General features: G+C 43.7%; 1 pseudogene; it reads left to right on the forward strand.

The window, feature by feature from the left end:
- LOC110521005 overlaps positions 1 to 17387 on the forward strand; it is a 41095-nt pseudogene that overhangs the window by 6370 nt on the left and 17338 nt on the right.

Raw genomic sequence — 17387 nt, forward strand, 5'->3', positions numbered from 1 at the left:
TTCAGGGCTTTGTTCAGTAGTTACCAAATGGGAGAAAATGTTTTGAAACAGGCATGTGTTATGTGAATTTAGGTCGCAAACCCTCTTAAATGGTTTAGATCAAGGGGTGGCCAATCTTAGCTGCAGAGGTCCGGTATATGAGTGCAGGCTTTTGCTCCAGCCAGGAAGTAACACATCTCTTATTAAACTAGTTTTTAATTATAACTTTGATAAGTTGTATCGTGTGTGTTCCCGGTCACAGGATGAAGATTGCTCACCACTGACCCAATGAGTAAAACAGATGCCATCTAGTGGCAATTTGAGTTATGTACACTAGTCCTCAAATCTAACCCTCTGTTCTATAGCCTCTTCTATGCTATAGCCCATACATTCAAAAATAGAAATACAAAAACATGAAATCAGGATATCTATAGGCTTTCCATGCTCGATAACATCCAGTTATAGAAATAGAGATTTGCTCATGAAAGATCACGAGTAAAGGAAAAAGAGCCTCTAATATCAGTATATAAAGATCCGTAAGCCATTCAACATGAAAGCATTTGACATTGAGTATTATCTCCACAGGTGCATGTTGATATTCCCCTTCATGTTTCCATAAACTGACCTGTCCAGATGGTTTGGCCAGTGTGTATTATACGACCAGAGTCCTGTGACTGACTCTGTCGGCCATATAGGATGTTTGATGTTCCAGATGCCACCTGTGACGTCCAGATTGACGAGTGTCAAGGGTGGGAGTTGTCATGACTACGTCAACATTTTCTCGTGTACCTGCATGTCCAGTTTCCAGGGAGACCACTGTGAAATCGAAATTGACGAGTGCCAAGACCAGCCATGCCAAAATGGGGCTCTGTGTCCTGAAGGGGTTTTAATGAGTAAGACGTTTGTGTGTGTGTGAGAGATTTGAATTTTGTGGAGTAGAACAAGAAACGCCTGCATAATGCTTGCTTGTATAGCTTCACTTTTTATTGGAAAAGTAATTAGCACTGAAACTGAAAGATCTGTAACTAAAAATCTTTATCGTTCAGGTACAGCTGCGACTGCTCTCAGACCACCTTCATTGGGCGACACTGTGAAACTCCTCTCCCTCCATGCAATCCCCAGTCCTGTGTCAACAGCGCCACCTGTGTGGAGGACGAGGGGAACTATACATGTGAAGCTGGCCAGGTACAGTACAGTACAGTACTGTCACACAGTTACAGAACAGAAAGCACAGTAGGCATGTCATTTGTTCTTGAAATGGCACCTGCAGCCCCTCTCTAGACGTCCCCTAAGAAGGTATGAGAGTAAGGTGGAGTGAGGGAAAGACAGGGATCTCATTCTAAGAACTTGGTGAGAGCGTGGTTGTCCTATGGTTATTTTGCATTCAAGCTTCCCACAACTTCCTGGAAATAGTGCAGGATAATTGCTTGGTTTTGGAACATTCTCAGCACACTTGGTTTCCAAAAGATTCACTAATGGTTCAATTTATTTTTAATTTTAAGTATTATTCTAGGAACACAAAATGATTTGACATTGGGAATGTTGTCAAAGTTCAGAGAACTTTCAGAAACAACATCCTTCTGTGGGAATTTCAGTACTTCCATACAACATTCCACACAAGTTCCCATCTGGTTCGATTTAATGTCATGTTTTTACTACATTCTGGGAACGTACTCAAAAATGGTGTGACTTAACTGATGTTCTCAGTTCACCGGATGTGCTACCTGTCCCAGACCTGCTGTTTTAAACTCTCTAGAGACAGTAGGTGCTGTGAAAAGCTATGAAAAGCCAACTGACATTTACTCCTGAGGTGCTGACCTGTTGCACCCTCTACAACCACTGTGATTATTATTATTTGACCCTGCTGGTCATCTATGAACATTTCAACATCTTGGCCATGTTCTGTTATAATCTCCACCCGGCACAGCCAGAAGAGGACACTGGCCACCCCTCATAGCCTGGTTCCTCTCTAGGTTTCTTCCTAGGTTCCGGCCTTTCTATGGAGTTTTTCCTAGCCACCGCACTTCTACACCTGCATTGCTTGCTGTTTGGGGTTTTAGGCTGGGTTTCTGTACAGCACATTGTGACATCAGCTGATGTAAGAAGGGCTTTATAAATAAATACATTTGATTGATTGATTGATTGATTGATTGATGGATTCAGAGAATGTATGGTTCTCTTTTATGTCAGTTCTTGGTAATATTCTGGGAATGTCAATAAGCTCTAAATTCTGTTCTCAGAACATAAAGAAAACTTTCCATGAAAACCACAAAAACATTAGCAACTTTCATAGAATGTTCTTAGTGTTATTTAAAAACACATCCATTATGTTCTCAATATATTGAGAGAGCTATCCATAAGAAATAAAAATAAATGTAACCCTTAGAACATGTTCTAAGAATGTTACCTAAAACATACATTAAGAAAACGTTCTATATAAACCACAAGAAAACTTCATGCTGCGTTTGTGACCAAGTGGGGAGTGGGAATTTACCACCATAGAGTTAGATAGATGACTCTAGATTAATAAAACCTATTTTAGCATTGGCATTGCCATTGAGGTCTTCCACCATTTTAAAGTAGTCAACTGGGTAGGCATTCCTATGGTTGAAGGAAGGATTACAGGATTTCATCCGGGTCATCAGGAGGAATCAGCCAATGGATTATACTCGTGAGCAAACATTCCATAACTGTAGGTGGCAGTAAATAGCTAACCTTGGCTTTATACCTGTTCAAACAACACAGTCTACCTGGCTGTATGCACCCTTTCAGTATGTTTCCCAACTCATAGAAGTAGTAGAGGAAAAATGGACTACTTAAAAATGGAGTTGGCCTCAATGGTTCTGTCCATATGCTCACAAACAACATCATGGGAAAGGGTGGTACCAAGCCAGTACAACCTAATGTCTGTACAACCTAATACAACCTAATGCATTCAACTGAAATGTGTCTTCCGAATTTAACCAAATCCCTCTGAATCAATGGGACATAGAGAATGATAGAGATATCATCTTTATGTATGTTTTCCACATGTAACTCCAAGTCAATCACACTTCTGTGAAATCAAACTGTCCACTTAGGAAGCAACACTGATTGACAATAAATTTCACATGCTGTTGTGCAAATGGAATAGACAACAGGTTGAAATTATAGGCATTTAGCAAGACACCCCCAATAAAGGATTGGTTCTGCAGGTGGGGACCACAGACCACTTCTCAGTTCCTATGCTTCCTGGCTGATGTTTTGGTCACTTTTGAATGCTGGTGTGGCGGTGCTTTCACTCTAGTGGTAGCATGACACGGAGTCTACAACCCACACAAGTGGCTCAGGTAGTGCAGCTCATCCAGGATGGCACATCAATGCGAGATGTGGCAAGAAGCTTTGCTGTGTCTGTCAGTGTAGTGTCCAGAGCATGGAGGTGCTACCAGGAGACAGGCCAGTACATCAGGAGACGTGAAGGAGGCCGTAGGAGGGCAACAACCCAGCAGCAGGACCGCTACCTCCGCCTTTGTGCAAGGAGGAGCAGGAGGAGCACTGCCAGAGCCCTGCAAAATGACCTCCATCAGGCCACAAATGTGCATGTGTCTACTCAAACGGTCAGAAACAGACTCCATGACGGTGGTATGAAGGCCCGACGTCCACAGGTGGGGGTTGTGCTTACAGCCCAACACCGTGCAGGACGTTTGGCATTTGCCAGAGAACACCAAGGTTGGCAAATTCGCCACTGGCGCCCTGTGCTCTTCACAGATGAAAGCAGGTTCACACTGAGCACACGTGACAGACGTGACAGTCTGGAGACGCCGTGGAGAACGTTCTGCTGCCTGCAACATCCTCCAGCATGAATTGTTTGGCGGTGGGTCAGTCATGGTGTGGGGTGGCATTTCTTTGGGGGGCCGCACAGCCCTCCATGTGCTCGCCAGAGGTAGCCTGACTGCCATTAGGTACCGAGATCAGATCCTCAGACCCCTTGTGAGACCATATGCTGGTGTGGTTGGCCCTGGGTTCCTCCTAATGCAAGACAATGCACTAGACCTCATGTGGCTGGAGTGTGTCAGCAGTTCCTTCAAGAGGAAGGCATTGATGCTATGGACTAGCCCGCCCGTTCCCCAGACCTGAATCCAATTGAGCACATCTGGGACATCATGTCTCGCTCCATCCACCAACGCCACGTTGCACCACAGACTGTCCAGGAGTTGGCAGATGCTTTAGTCCAGGTCTGGGAGGAGATCCTTCAGGAGACCACCCGCCACCTCATCAGAAGCATGCCCAGGCGTTGTAGGGAGGTCATACAGGCACGTGGATGCCACACACACTACTGAGCCTCATTTTGACTTGTTTTAAGGACATTACATCAAAGTTGGATCAGCCTGTAGTGTGGTTTTCCACCTTAATTTTGAGTGTGACTACAAATCCAGACCTCCATGGGTTGATAAATTTGATTTCCATTGATAATTTTTGTGTGATTTTGTTGTCAGCACATTCAATTATGTAAAGAAAAAAGTATTTAATACGGATATTTCATTTATTCAGATCTAGGATGTGTTATTTTAGTGTTCCCTTTATTTTTTTATTTGAATGGCCCTTCAACTGGTAAATACTAGTGGGAAACTCGTAAATTCCCACTTTGTTACAAACGTAGCACTAGTAACATTCAGAAAACATTCTAAGAATGATATTTAAAGGACCACTGCAGTCAAAAAAATGATTTCCTGTGTTTTATATATACAATGAACAAAAACATAAATGCAACATGTAAAGTGTTGGTCAAATGTTTCATGGCTGAAAGTTTTGTCACAACACAATGCCACAGATGTCTGAAGTTGGTACAGTTGGCATGGTGACTGGAGGAATGTTCACCAGAGCTATTTCCCGTCTCCAACATCATTTTAGAGCATTTGGCAGTGTGTCCAACCAGCCTCGCAACCAACAGATCATGTGTATGTATGTATTTTTCAGCGTTGTGATGACCGCAATTTCCGGGCGATTTCTCAGCCAAAAGTGAAGAACAAACGGAGCTATTTTGCCTACAAAAACAATATTTTGGGAAAAAATGAACTTTGGTTGTCTACCTGGGAGTCTTGTGAGTGAAAACATGCGAAGTTCATCAAAGGTAAACGATTTAATTTGATTGCTTTTCTGATTTCCGTGACAAGGTTGACTGCTGCTAACAAGGCATAATGCTATGCTAGGCTATGATAAACTTACACAAATGCTTGTCTAGCGTTGGCTGTAAAGCATATTTTTGCGATAAAATAAATACCTTACCTTTGAAGATCTTCCTCTGTTTGTGATCCCAAGGGTCCCAGCTACAACATGAATGGTCGTTCTGTTCCATAAAATCCTTCTTTATATCCCAAAAAGTCTGTTTAGTTGGCGCCATTGATTTCAGTAATCCACTCGTTCAACACATGCAGACAAATGAGTCCAAAAAGCTACCGCTAAACTTCGTCCAAACAAGTCAAATTATGTTTTATTTAATCCTCAGGTACTCTAAAATGTAAATAAACTATAATATGTCACACGGAAAGTAGTATGTTCAATAGGAAAGGCAAATTCGTAAGCGCGCGCCGAAAGACTGATTTGCCTCAGGTGGTAACCTTACAAAAATGCCAAATACTTGTTCATTTTTCAAAAAAGAAGCCTAAAACCTTGAATAAAGACTGTTGACATCTAGTGGAAGCCATAGGAATTGCAATCTGGGTGACGGACATGCATAGAAACAATAGATTTACACAATAAGAGCCTGGGAGCTCAAAAAATAAATTCTCGCCTGCCATATGAATTCTGTTATAGTCTCAGACATTGATTTTATTTTACCTTTATTTAACTAGGCAAGTCAGTTAAGAACAAAATCTTATTTTCAATGATGGCCTAGGAACAGTGGGTGAACTGCCCGTTCAGGGGCAGAACAACAGATTAGTACCTTGTCAGCTCAGGGATTTGAACTTGCAACCTTTCAGTTACTAGTCCAACACTCTAACCACTAGGCTAACCTGCCACCCCAAAATGTTTTAACAGTTGTAGAAACTTAAAAGTGTTTTCTATCCAATGCTACCAATTATAAGCATATCATGAGAAACAGGCATTTAATTTTGGGCATGTTCGTCAGGCAGAAATTCTGAAAAAGGCACCCTAGCCCTAACAAGTTATGTCAAGGTTGTGAACGAAGTGCTCCATTGTGGCATAGGGGTTATGGTATGGGCAGGCATAATGTACGGACAATGAACACAATTGCATTTTATCTATGGCAATTTGAATGCACAGAGATACCGTGATGAGAGCCTGAGGCCCATTGTCATGTCATTCATTCACCGACATCACCTCATGTTTCAGCTTTTATAATGCACAGCCCCATGTCGCAAAGATCTGTACACAATTCCCGGAAGCTGAAAATATCCCACTTCTTCCATGGCCTGCATACTCACCAGAAAGGTCACCCATTGACCATGTTTGGGATGATATGGATTGATGTGTACGACAGCATGTTCCAGTTCCCGCCGATATCCAGCAAATTTGCACAGTCATTGAAGAGGAGTGAGGCAACATTCCACACGCCACAATTAACAGCCTGAATGTGAAGGAGATTTGTTGCGCTTCATGATGCAAATGGTGGTCACACCAGATACTGACTGGTTTTCTGATCCACTCCCTACCTTTTTTTAAGGTATCAGTGACCAACAGATGCACATCTGTATTCCAGGTCATGTGAAATCCATAGATTATTATTATATTATTATTATATTTCCGCACTATGAGGTTGGAATAATATTGTGAAAATGACGATAATGCCCTTTTAGTGTAGGAGCTGTTTGAAAAAACAGCATAAAATTACAGCCTGTTTTGCCGGTCGTCTTCGCTCCCGGAACCAATCTGAAACCAAAAACACAGGTTCCCACAACTTCCAATGAACCAAATGTGCTATCTGGGATGGAGAGAGAAGAGGGAAGAAGAGGATGAGCAAGAGGGGGTAGGAGAGAGAAAGTGGGGGGGGGGGGGGGGGGAGGAGAGAGAGAGAGAGAGAGAGAGAGAGAGAGAGAGAGAGAGAGAGAGAGAGAGAGAGAGAGAGAGAGAGAGAGAGAGAGAGATCTCACAATGTTGGAAATGTATTTGTTATCTTTATAAATACAGAGGTGTGTGTGTGTGTGTGTATCCCTCTCTGCTGGCCTGCATGTGTACATGTGTGTGTGTTGTCTACCCTCTCTATATGCGTTACACTCTGTCTGTGTCCTGTTCAAGGGTCGTCAGTGTGAGGTGGATGTGAGTGAGTGCAGTAGCAGCACCTCTCTATGGTGGCTGGTGTATAGAGTTGTCCTGGCATAGCCTGTATGGTTCAGAGCCTCTGCTTCCAGACCACTACGACCCACAGCACGCTGCAGGATTCATATGCAGCTACCAACCAGGAACCACAGGTAATGTCCCATAGAGACATTATTGAGAACTGTCAAAAATTGTCCAAGGTTCAAATTGCTGGGAAGCTTGATGATTCTATGCACTCCCATAACAAGTTAGGGCATGCTCAATTAAAATGTGAAAACCACCAAGTATGGATATGGATATTGGTCCAGCCTATTATTTAGGGCACACCCAAGAGTCAATGATCAGCTCTCAGTTTAATAACCATGTGACAGGTACCAAGCATGTGTATGGTTGTAGATTGGGTTTATTTACAGTTTTCACCCATCCTAGCAGTCACCAGTGCTCACTCTGTAAAATGGCACTAATTGCATTAGTGTTAATCCTGAGGATCTGGCTTTCCCAGACTCCTGCCTGCAGTAGGACTCAGCACTGTGTTTAGTTGTGCATGGCTAAAGACGAGGACAGGGACTGCCAGATACCCTGATGACCTATGGTCACATTGAGATTGTACACACAGTGGTAGTTGACATCTAGGCGTGCGTGCAACTACTGTTGGGAAACTCATAAACCAACGCAATGCTGAACGTGGAAGTATGGATTTCGAGCATTCTATTGCTAAATGCAGGTATGGTTATGTTCTTCTTTGTGCTTTCATGTATGTGACTATTTGTTTCAATGACAATGCTATACAATCTCATTGAAGTAAATGGAATTAAGTGATTATTGTTGATCATCATCGTGTTTTAAGCTTCCCATCTTTTCTGTGTGTTGTTGTAAACTGGATTGAGAAAATATCTTCATCTAGTAACTTTTGTTGCTACTGTATATGAGATTGAATGGGTCTATTGGCCTGAATAGAAGCCATGGTACTGTATTTTACCACTAACATATTCTTATATTAAGAATAGATGCTTATGGTTTCAGAACCTATACTATTCTTTATCTGAAAGCAAATGGAATTGAAAACTAGACATGGACCTTTTACTTTACTTTTACTCCTAATTAACATACACTAATCTATATCAACGTTGCCACTGCCAGTTGTTCCATCACAAACTGTCATGAACATAAAGCTCCCGGCTACAATCCAATCAAAGCCACATTTACATTATCCCACCCCTGGTTAGCCACTATTGGCTTAAAAAGCCAAACGTAACACAATATCTGCCAATTAATTACCAGCATCATTTCCCCTCTGTCTTGCCATGACTGTCCTGTAAGAATCCGAATGGGTCAGATCGGCTTGGCAATGGATGGCAGTAACCAGACCCTCTCTCAACTACAGAGGGGAGGAGGGAGCTGCTGGGGGATTGACAGTTCACACCCTGTTGTAAATTAAAGGAGAGGAGATCTAGGGTCTCCCGCTCCAAAATCCACAAAGAAATGTGCTTTGTCTCCAGAGACTTTCCCCGCTGAAACTTTAACACGTTCAAAAGCGAATACTGGAACAATATTTCTAACATTAGAACGTGGGGAATGGTCAGAGGTGATCTAAAGAATAAAAATGTCATATGGGATGCTATTTTAAAGTGTTATAAAGGAAATACTTTAACTTAAAGTATGTTGAATACATTTACGAAGTCTCAATCCTTACCGTTGTATATAAAATATGAATATGAAATATTGTTAAGATACGAATCTGATTTTAGGAGCCATGAGAGAGAATTTGTCTCCTATAAACTTTGCAGAGTAAGTAGCCACGCCCCAAGTGAGGTCAGAGTGCGTGTCAGCCTGACGAAACCGTCCATTTCGACCAGAGTGCATAAAAGGATGGGTAAAGAAATGAACATTTAGACCAGAACATCGCCAGGCTGCAGCTGCTTGTGTAAAGTGGTTTGAACTCTGAATACCAACACGACATGGAGAAGAAAACTCCCCTCTGAGACAGTCACTGGTACAGCTGATTAGCTGTCATAAAAAAGTATGTAGAAAAGTGAATTTAATTGGGACCATTCTACTATCCTTCAAAACATCATTTTCTGCTACTCTTCTAAAATCACTGTAAAACGCTACTCTCATCACTCAATGGGAACCATTGATACGGCTGGCTAGGCTATCTTCAAAGGAGCATCAGTAGATGAGACAGGTCTGGACCCCTTTCAGACAATCAGAGCCTTACAAGCATGCCGCTGAAAGGTCCATCACCCTTCCTAAGGAGGGCTGGTTCTCACAGAGACCCACAGCTAATTAAGGCATTTCAACGTAAATACATTCATGATTTCTTACTCCAAACGGGCGGCAAAGTATATGATTACTGAGAGAATAGTTTCTAAGATGTATCAACGATAAGTGTATTTTTCTCTCTCTATCTCTCCATGTCGTTGTGTAACAAGCACCCATATGGTGTGTCAGTCCGCTCGGGACCTTTTCCTAATGTATTAAGTGTGTATGTTATCCTGTGTTATCATTTAGTTAGCTAGTAAATAAATAATTTAACTTGTTATGGCTGCAATCCCACTATCGGGATAAGTGTCATCAACAACCGCTGAATCAATATTTATATTCATGAAATCACAAGTGCAATATAGGAAAACACAGTTTAGCCTTTTGTTAATCCACCTGTCGTGTCAGATTTTGAAATGATGCTTTACAGCGAAAGCAATCCAAGCGTTTGTGTAAGTTTATCGATCACACGACAAAACATTAAGTACACTTAGCATCAGGAAGCTTGGTCACGAAAATCAGAAAAGCTATCAAATTAATAGTTTACCTTTGATGATCTTCGGATGTTTTCACTCACGAGACTCCCAGTTACACAACAAATGTTCCTTTTGTTCCATAAGGATTATTTTTATATCTAAAATACTTCCGTTTGCTTGTCGCGTTATGTTCAGAAATCCACAGGAAAGAGCGGTCACGACAACGCAGACGAAAATTCCAAGTAGTTTCCATAATGTCCACAGAAACATGTCAAACGTTTTTTATAAATTAGGAATAGGAAAATGAACTCTATATACATCATATGTGTACGTTGGGCCAGTAACCAAAAGGTCGCTGTTTGAATCAACCAGGTGAAAATCTGTCAATGTGCCCTTGAGCAAGGCACTTAACCCTGATGTGCTCCTATAAGTCCTATAACTCTGGATAAATGTACAGCTATATCATTATCAATAAATTCACATTTCAGATTAAGATTACTTTAATGGTCAATTGAAAATCCAAAATGTGTGGTGTGGATTAGTGGTCAGGGCCGCTGCCTTCAGAGCGCACATATAGACCTTTCGTGTGGTTGCCTAGGTTACTCATTAGTTCACAGCAAAACACAACTTTCTTGTCTGTTTGCATTAGTCAATTACAAAACTACATTTAAGAAAAGTACAAGTCTAAAGATTACTTTTCAACATTGCCTGCGCCTGAGCGTTCTCACTGTTGAGTAAAAACGTAATGTTGCAGGGCTTCCCTCATACTGTACCTCTTTTCATGACGGTGCTAGCAGCCACGTGACCAACAACACAAACAAACGGACTATACAGATACAAGTAGTGATTGAAGTTACTAAATGGACTATCCACTTCATTTTCGAACGCTTTCAAAACTCTGAAGCCAAATGTGGGAACTATGGATACAACTTCCTCTGCGCTCTCGCATTATCATAATTAATATGCGCACCACTAGAAGTCTCTGCATTAGCATGTTTCCGTTAGCCGATACATCCTGAAAAATAGTGTAGGCTACCTATAATTTCGTTAGGCCCATGTGCTACTTTTTTTTAGCATTGAGGTCATGAATTATGGGCTAATATGCATACAATTACGGGGGGGGGGGGGGGGGGGGTGCAGCACATACTTCCCGTGGCTATGGCACTCTATGAACAGTGTTGCCTACACCCTGGGCTATAGGCTCTCCTCATAGGCCATTCCTCTTCTCGTAAAGTCCAAGGAAAAGCTATAGTAAATGTATTTGTATCATTTTTTATTCTAGGCCTATTCAGCACTGAGCCCGTTCTTCAGGGTCTCTGCTTTTTGCTGCCACTAGATGTAGAAGAAGTGAGTCTTTCAACACTAGTCTTAGGAATGGAATACCCTGGATAAAAACTTGTTTTTAAGTCTTATTTGATAGTGAGGGAAACATTCAACCCGACAATTGGTCAATTGTGTTCCTAGAGATTCTGGAAATGCCTCTGTTGACGTTAAACATTTTTTGGGTGAATCCGAATAGTTTAGTTGGTTAAAGAAGGACTCCAGGCTATGGATCTTTTCACAATTAGTCATGTGTAACATTAAAAGTAAAAGTCAATATTGTTAATGTAAATGGTAAATTAAATGGCTAGTTGCAGGACGAAGATGCAAGCTTACCTGTCATGTCCACAACAATGGAGCAGCAGACCAAGCAATATGCGAGAGGAGGACAATTATTCTGGTCGTGTCAAATGTATTTATTTATTTTATTTATTTTATTTAACTAGGCAAGTCAGTTAAGAACAAATTCTTATTTACAATGACGGCCTACCAAAAGGCAAAAGGCTTCCTGCGGGGATCGGTAATGGAATTTAAAATTGAAATAAGTTAAATAAAAATATAGGACAAAAACACACATCACAACAATTAATTTATCAGGTACTGAGGCCATCGATTCTGTTACTTGTTATTCGTGTGAGATATTTCCATTTTGGGATAGTTATTCACTGAATTGCTAGTACTAGTTGCTCATTCTGCTACAGTGGTTACAAATGTCTCGCTCTCGGTGGAATTTCGAATGCATTATCAAATGATACTGCCTTCTAATCCCTTCCCAAAGGGCAGTAACCTAAGGTAGGTGCCATTGGATGCAGATAGGAAGCATCTTTTGTATTTTGGATAATAAAAGTATGCTACACCAACATTAGTTTCCCGTCATACAAAGTGTCAAAACAAGTGCCAAGCACTGGGCATGAACTTGTGATGCTCAATGCCAAAAGCATGCTGATCAGACCACTGCACTACAGCAGTTGACCATGCAAGGCATTAGAATACGTGATGGTATCAGGTCGGTTGGTTTGCAGAGCCTTACCCAAATCATAGAGCCCGAGGTACATTGCATTGTGTAGTCCACAAACATGGCATAAATGCCTGTCAGTGACAAAGGTGTCGAAGTTGACCTGACAAGATGTCGAGGATGATGAGGGTCAGCTCGGAGATGGCATCATGGGGTATATGACACCGCAGGAAGCTTCCTCTAGTTTAGAACTTAACGTCACACCAATATAGATTACACATAAACAATTATTCTAAAAACATAAACAATACATATATGGGGAAGGTTAACATGTCTCCAGTAAGAAGTAATAGTGTAGTCATGTACTATAATAAGTTACATACATTATTCATGATTCATAATAGACGATAGTGCTTTCAAAGATGAGGAGAATAAGTGTGTTTTCTGTACTAGAATAGCAGGAAAGGTGAAGAGTGAATAATTCCCACCTGGGAGCAGGGCTTAGAGAAAAAGTTATTTTAAAAAAAGTTATGGGTTTCCACACCTTCACAGACTAAGCTGTACCAATCATAATATCATTGACCCACATCAACGTCCAGTCTCCCTTCCCTTCCAGGTACCCTTTGTAATGAGGTAGTGGACATGTGCAACCCCAGCCCTTGTGAGAACGGGTCTCAGTGTCAGAGCCTTGTGGGGGGCTATGTGTGCCACTGCTCCCAGCAAAGCCTTGATGAGTTCCTGTATGGGGGCCGGAACTGCAGCGAAGCGTTGGTGGGCTGTGAGGGCCATGAGTGTCAGAACCAGGGCTCATGCTCTCCGTTCCTAAGCGACGGACATCATGGCTACTCCTGCCACTGCCCCCCAGGCCACACCGGGCTTCTCTGCCAGACCCCCACAGCCTTCTCCTTCGAGCAGAGCGGCTACCTGTTATTGCGGAGCCCCGTGATGTCCACAGAGGCCTCCTGCAACATCACCCTGAGTTTCCGGACAGTGCTGCCCAGGGCCGTCCTCTTCCAGCGGGGCAGTGGAAGGCTGATCCTGGGTCTGGAGCTGTTGGGGTGCCATCTGAGACTCAGCCTGAGGAGGGAGGCCTCGGCTGGGGGTAGGGCAGAGGCCCTGCAACTTAGCCAGACACTGGAGCTCCCCCTTAACGTGACTGATGGGAGGTGGCACTCTGTGGAGGCCGTGCTGGGGGACGGCCTACTCAGCCTTAGGCTCCTGGATGGCGGGGTCTGTCAGGAACAGGACTGTGAGAGGGAAGCCCAGGTTACAGATACTCTGGCTGGGACAGACTCTCCAGAGTCTCCCCTCCAGAACACCTTCATCGGTGGGGTGGTGGAGGAAGGTGTGGTTCTGGTCACGGTCCCGGCCTTCATCGGCTGTCTGCAGGACATATTTGTGAACTCCCAGCTGGTGGTTCCGGAGGAGTGGCTGAGCGACTCGGCAGTGAACATGACTATAGGCTGCAGCCACAGAGACAGATGCCAAGACAGCCCCTGTCAGAACAGAGGACAGTGCACCAACCTGTGGCAGAGCTACCAGTGCCGGTGCCCCCGGCCATATGAAGGCCAGGACTGCGCTGAGGGTAAGAATGGAGGAATGAGTGGACAGAGTGGATGGGGGTGCTGAGTATAAGATGTAGTCGAGATCTCCTTTAATTTCAAGGGTTCATTTTTGTCCATTACATGCATAGCTACGTACCAGGGGGGTTATATCAGCTTTAATAGATAGATTGTGGCTTCCATCAATGTTACTGTCTGCATAATTAACAATCCCCCATATATATTTTTTGTAAATACAGTGGATTCGGAAAGTATTCAGACCCCTTGACTTTTTCCACATTTTGTTAAGTTACAGGCTTATTCTAAAATGGATTAAACAGTTTTTTTCCCTCATCAATCTATACACAATACCTCATAATGACAAAGCAAAAACTGGTTTTTGGAAATGTTTGCAAATGTATTAAACATAAAAAAGACATTTTACATTAAAATAAGTATTTAGACCCTCTACTCAGTTCGTTGCTGAAGCACCTTTTGCAGCGATTATATCCTCTAGTCTTCTTGGGTGTCACGCTACGCTAGGCACACCTGTATTTGGGGAGTTTCTCCGATTCTTCTCAGCTCTGTCAGGTTTGATGGGGTGCATCACTGCACAGCTCTTTCCAGGTCTCTCCAGTTATGTTTGATCGGGTTCAAGTCCGGGCTCTGGCTGAGCCACTGAGACTTGTCCCGAAGCAACTCCTGCATTGATTTGGCTGTGTGCTTAGGGTCGTTGTCCTGTCGGAAGATGAACCTTCACCCCAGTCTGAGGTCCTGAGTGCTCTGGAGTAGGTTTCCATCAAGGATCTCTCTGTACTTTCCTCCGTTCATCTTTCCCTCAATCCTGTCTTCTCTCCCAGTCCCTGCCACTGAAAAACATCCCTACAGCATGATGCTGCCACCACCATGCTTCACCGTACGGATGGTGCAAGGTTTCATCCAGACGTGACACTTGGCATTCAGGCCATAGAGCTCAATCTTAGTTTCATCAGACCAGAGAATCTTGTGTCTCATGGTCTGAGAGTCCTTTAGATGCCTTTTGGCAAACTCCAAGCAGGCTGTCATGTAACTTTTACTGAGGAGTGGCTTCCGTCTGGCCACTCTACCATAAAGGCCTGCTTGGTGGAGTGCCACAGAGATGGTTGTCCTTTCTAGAAGGTTCTCCCTTCTCCACAGAGGAAGCCTGTAGCTCTTTCAGAGTGACCATCAGGTTCTTGATCTCCTCCCTGACCAAGGCCCTCCTCCCCGATTGCTTAGTTTGGCCGGGTGGCCAGCTCTGGGAAGAGTCTTGGTGGTTCAAAACTTCTTCCATTTAATAATGATGGAGGCCCTTCCCCAGATCTGTGCCTCGACACAATCCTGTCTTGGAGCTCTACAGACAATTCCTTTGACCTCATGGCTTGGTTTTTGCTCTGATATGCACTGTCAAATATGGGACCTTATATAGACAGGTGTTAAATCCTGTCCAATCTATTGAATTGACCACAGGTAGACTCCAATCAAGTCTTAGAAACATCTCAAGGATGATCATTGGAAACAGGATGCACCTGAGCTCAATTTCGAGTCAGCAAGATGGCACCAACAGAGATGGTCGCCTCACTTTGAGTCCTTAGGAAACTATGCCGTTTATTTTTTTAATGTATTATTTATTACATTGTAAGCCCAGAAAATCTAAAGTGTTATTACATACAGCCGGGAAGAACTATTGGATATAAGAACTTAACAACATTACGACCAGGAATACAACTTCCCGAAGTGGATTCTTCAGTCGGACCACCACCCAGGACATTGGATCTAAATCCCAGAGGCCGCCCCAAAACAACGTCGCCGCAGAAGAGGTAGACGGAGCGGCCTCCTGGTCACACCGTCCACCTCTTCCCGAGTATACTACTCGCTAATGTACAGTCTCTAGACAACAAGGTGGATGAAATTAGGGCAAGGGTTGACTTCCAGAGAGACATCAGAGATCTTAACATTCTCTGTTTCACAGAAACATGGCTCTCTCAGGATATGTTGTCGGAGTCGGTAAAGCCACTGGGTTTCTTCACGCGTCACGCTGACAGCTTCATGTTTAACGACTCATGGTGTATTCATAACAACATACAGGAACTCAAGTCCTTCTGTTCACCATAATTCCTTACAGTCAAATGCCGACCACATTATCTCCCAAGAGAATTATTGTCAGTTATCGTCACAGCTATGTATATACCCCCTCAAGCAACTTCAGTGGACTCTATGTAAACTGGAAACCATATATCCTGAGGCTGCAATGTTTGTAGGTGTTTATTTTAACAAAGCAAATTTGAGAACAAGGCTACCTAAATTCTATCAGCATATTATTGATTGCAGCACTGGGGCGGGCAATACAGTGCTACTCTAACTTTCGCAATGTATACAAGGACTGCGGGCCCCCCCTCTCCTTTTCCATGGCTGACGTGAGTAAGGCATTTAAACGTGTTAACCCTCACAAGGCTGCTGGCCCAGACGGCATCCCTAACCACATCCTCAGAGCATGCGCAGACCAGCTGGCTGGTGTGTATACGGACATATTCAATCAATCCATATCCCAGTCTGCTGTCTCCACATGCTTCAAGATGGCCACCATTGTTCCTGTACCCAAGAATGCAAAGATTCTGAAGTAAATGACTATCGCCCCGTAGCGCTCACTTCTATCATCATGAAGTGCTTTGAGAGACTAGTCAAGGATCATATCCCCTCCACCTTACTTGCCACCCTAGACCCACTTCAGTTTGCATACCACCGCAACAAGTCCACTGACGATGCAATCGCCATCACACTGCACACTGACCTATCCCATCTGGACAAGAGAAATACCTATCTAGGAATGCTGTTCATTGACTACAGCTCAGTATTCAACGCCATAGTGCCCAAGCTCATCATTAAGCTGGAGGCCCTGGGTCTCAACCCCGCCCTGCGCAATTGGGCCCTGGACTTTCTGACAGGCCACCCCCAGGTGGTGAAGGTAGGAAACAACATATCCACTTCGCTGACCCTCAACACTGGGGCCCCACAAGGGTGCATGCTCAGCCCCCTGCTGTACTCCCTGTTCACCCATGACTGCGTGGCCATGCATGCCTCCAACTCAATCATTAAGTTTGCAGATAGTCGACTCCTGAAGTGTGAGTGGACTGAGCAATCCTTACTACTCTCTACACCTGCCTCTTCTACCCCTACTCGGTCCCCTTCTTTCACCTGCCCTACCCTGTCCTTTGCCCATGCATACCTAGTCCTGCCTTTCCCTGCCCTGCACACAGCCATGCCAACCTCAGGAGGCTGAAGAAATGTGGCTTGCCACCTAAAATCCTGTCAAACTTTTACAGATGCACAATTCAGAGCATCTTGTCGGGCTGAGTCACCGCCTGGTATGGCAACTGCACTGCAACTACCTGCCCTCCAGGACACCTAGAGCCTCCGATGTCACAGGAAGGCCAAAAAGATCATCAAGGACAACAACCACCTGAGCCATTGCCTGTTCACTCCGCTACCATCCAGAAGGCGAGGTCAGTAAAGGTCCATCAAAACTGGGACCGAGAGACTGAAAAACAGCTTCTCTCTCAAGGCCATCAGACTGCTAAA

The sequence above is a fragment of the Oncorhynchus mykiss genome, chromosome 30 (assembly GCF_013265735.2).
Source record: "Oncorhynchus mykiss isolate Arlee chromosome 30, USDA_OmykA_1.1, whole genome shotgun sequence".
Taxonomy (NCBI): domain Eukaryota; kingdom Metazoa; phylum Chordata; class Actinopteri; order Salmoniformes; family Salmonidae; genus Oncorhynchus; species Oncorhynchus mykiss.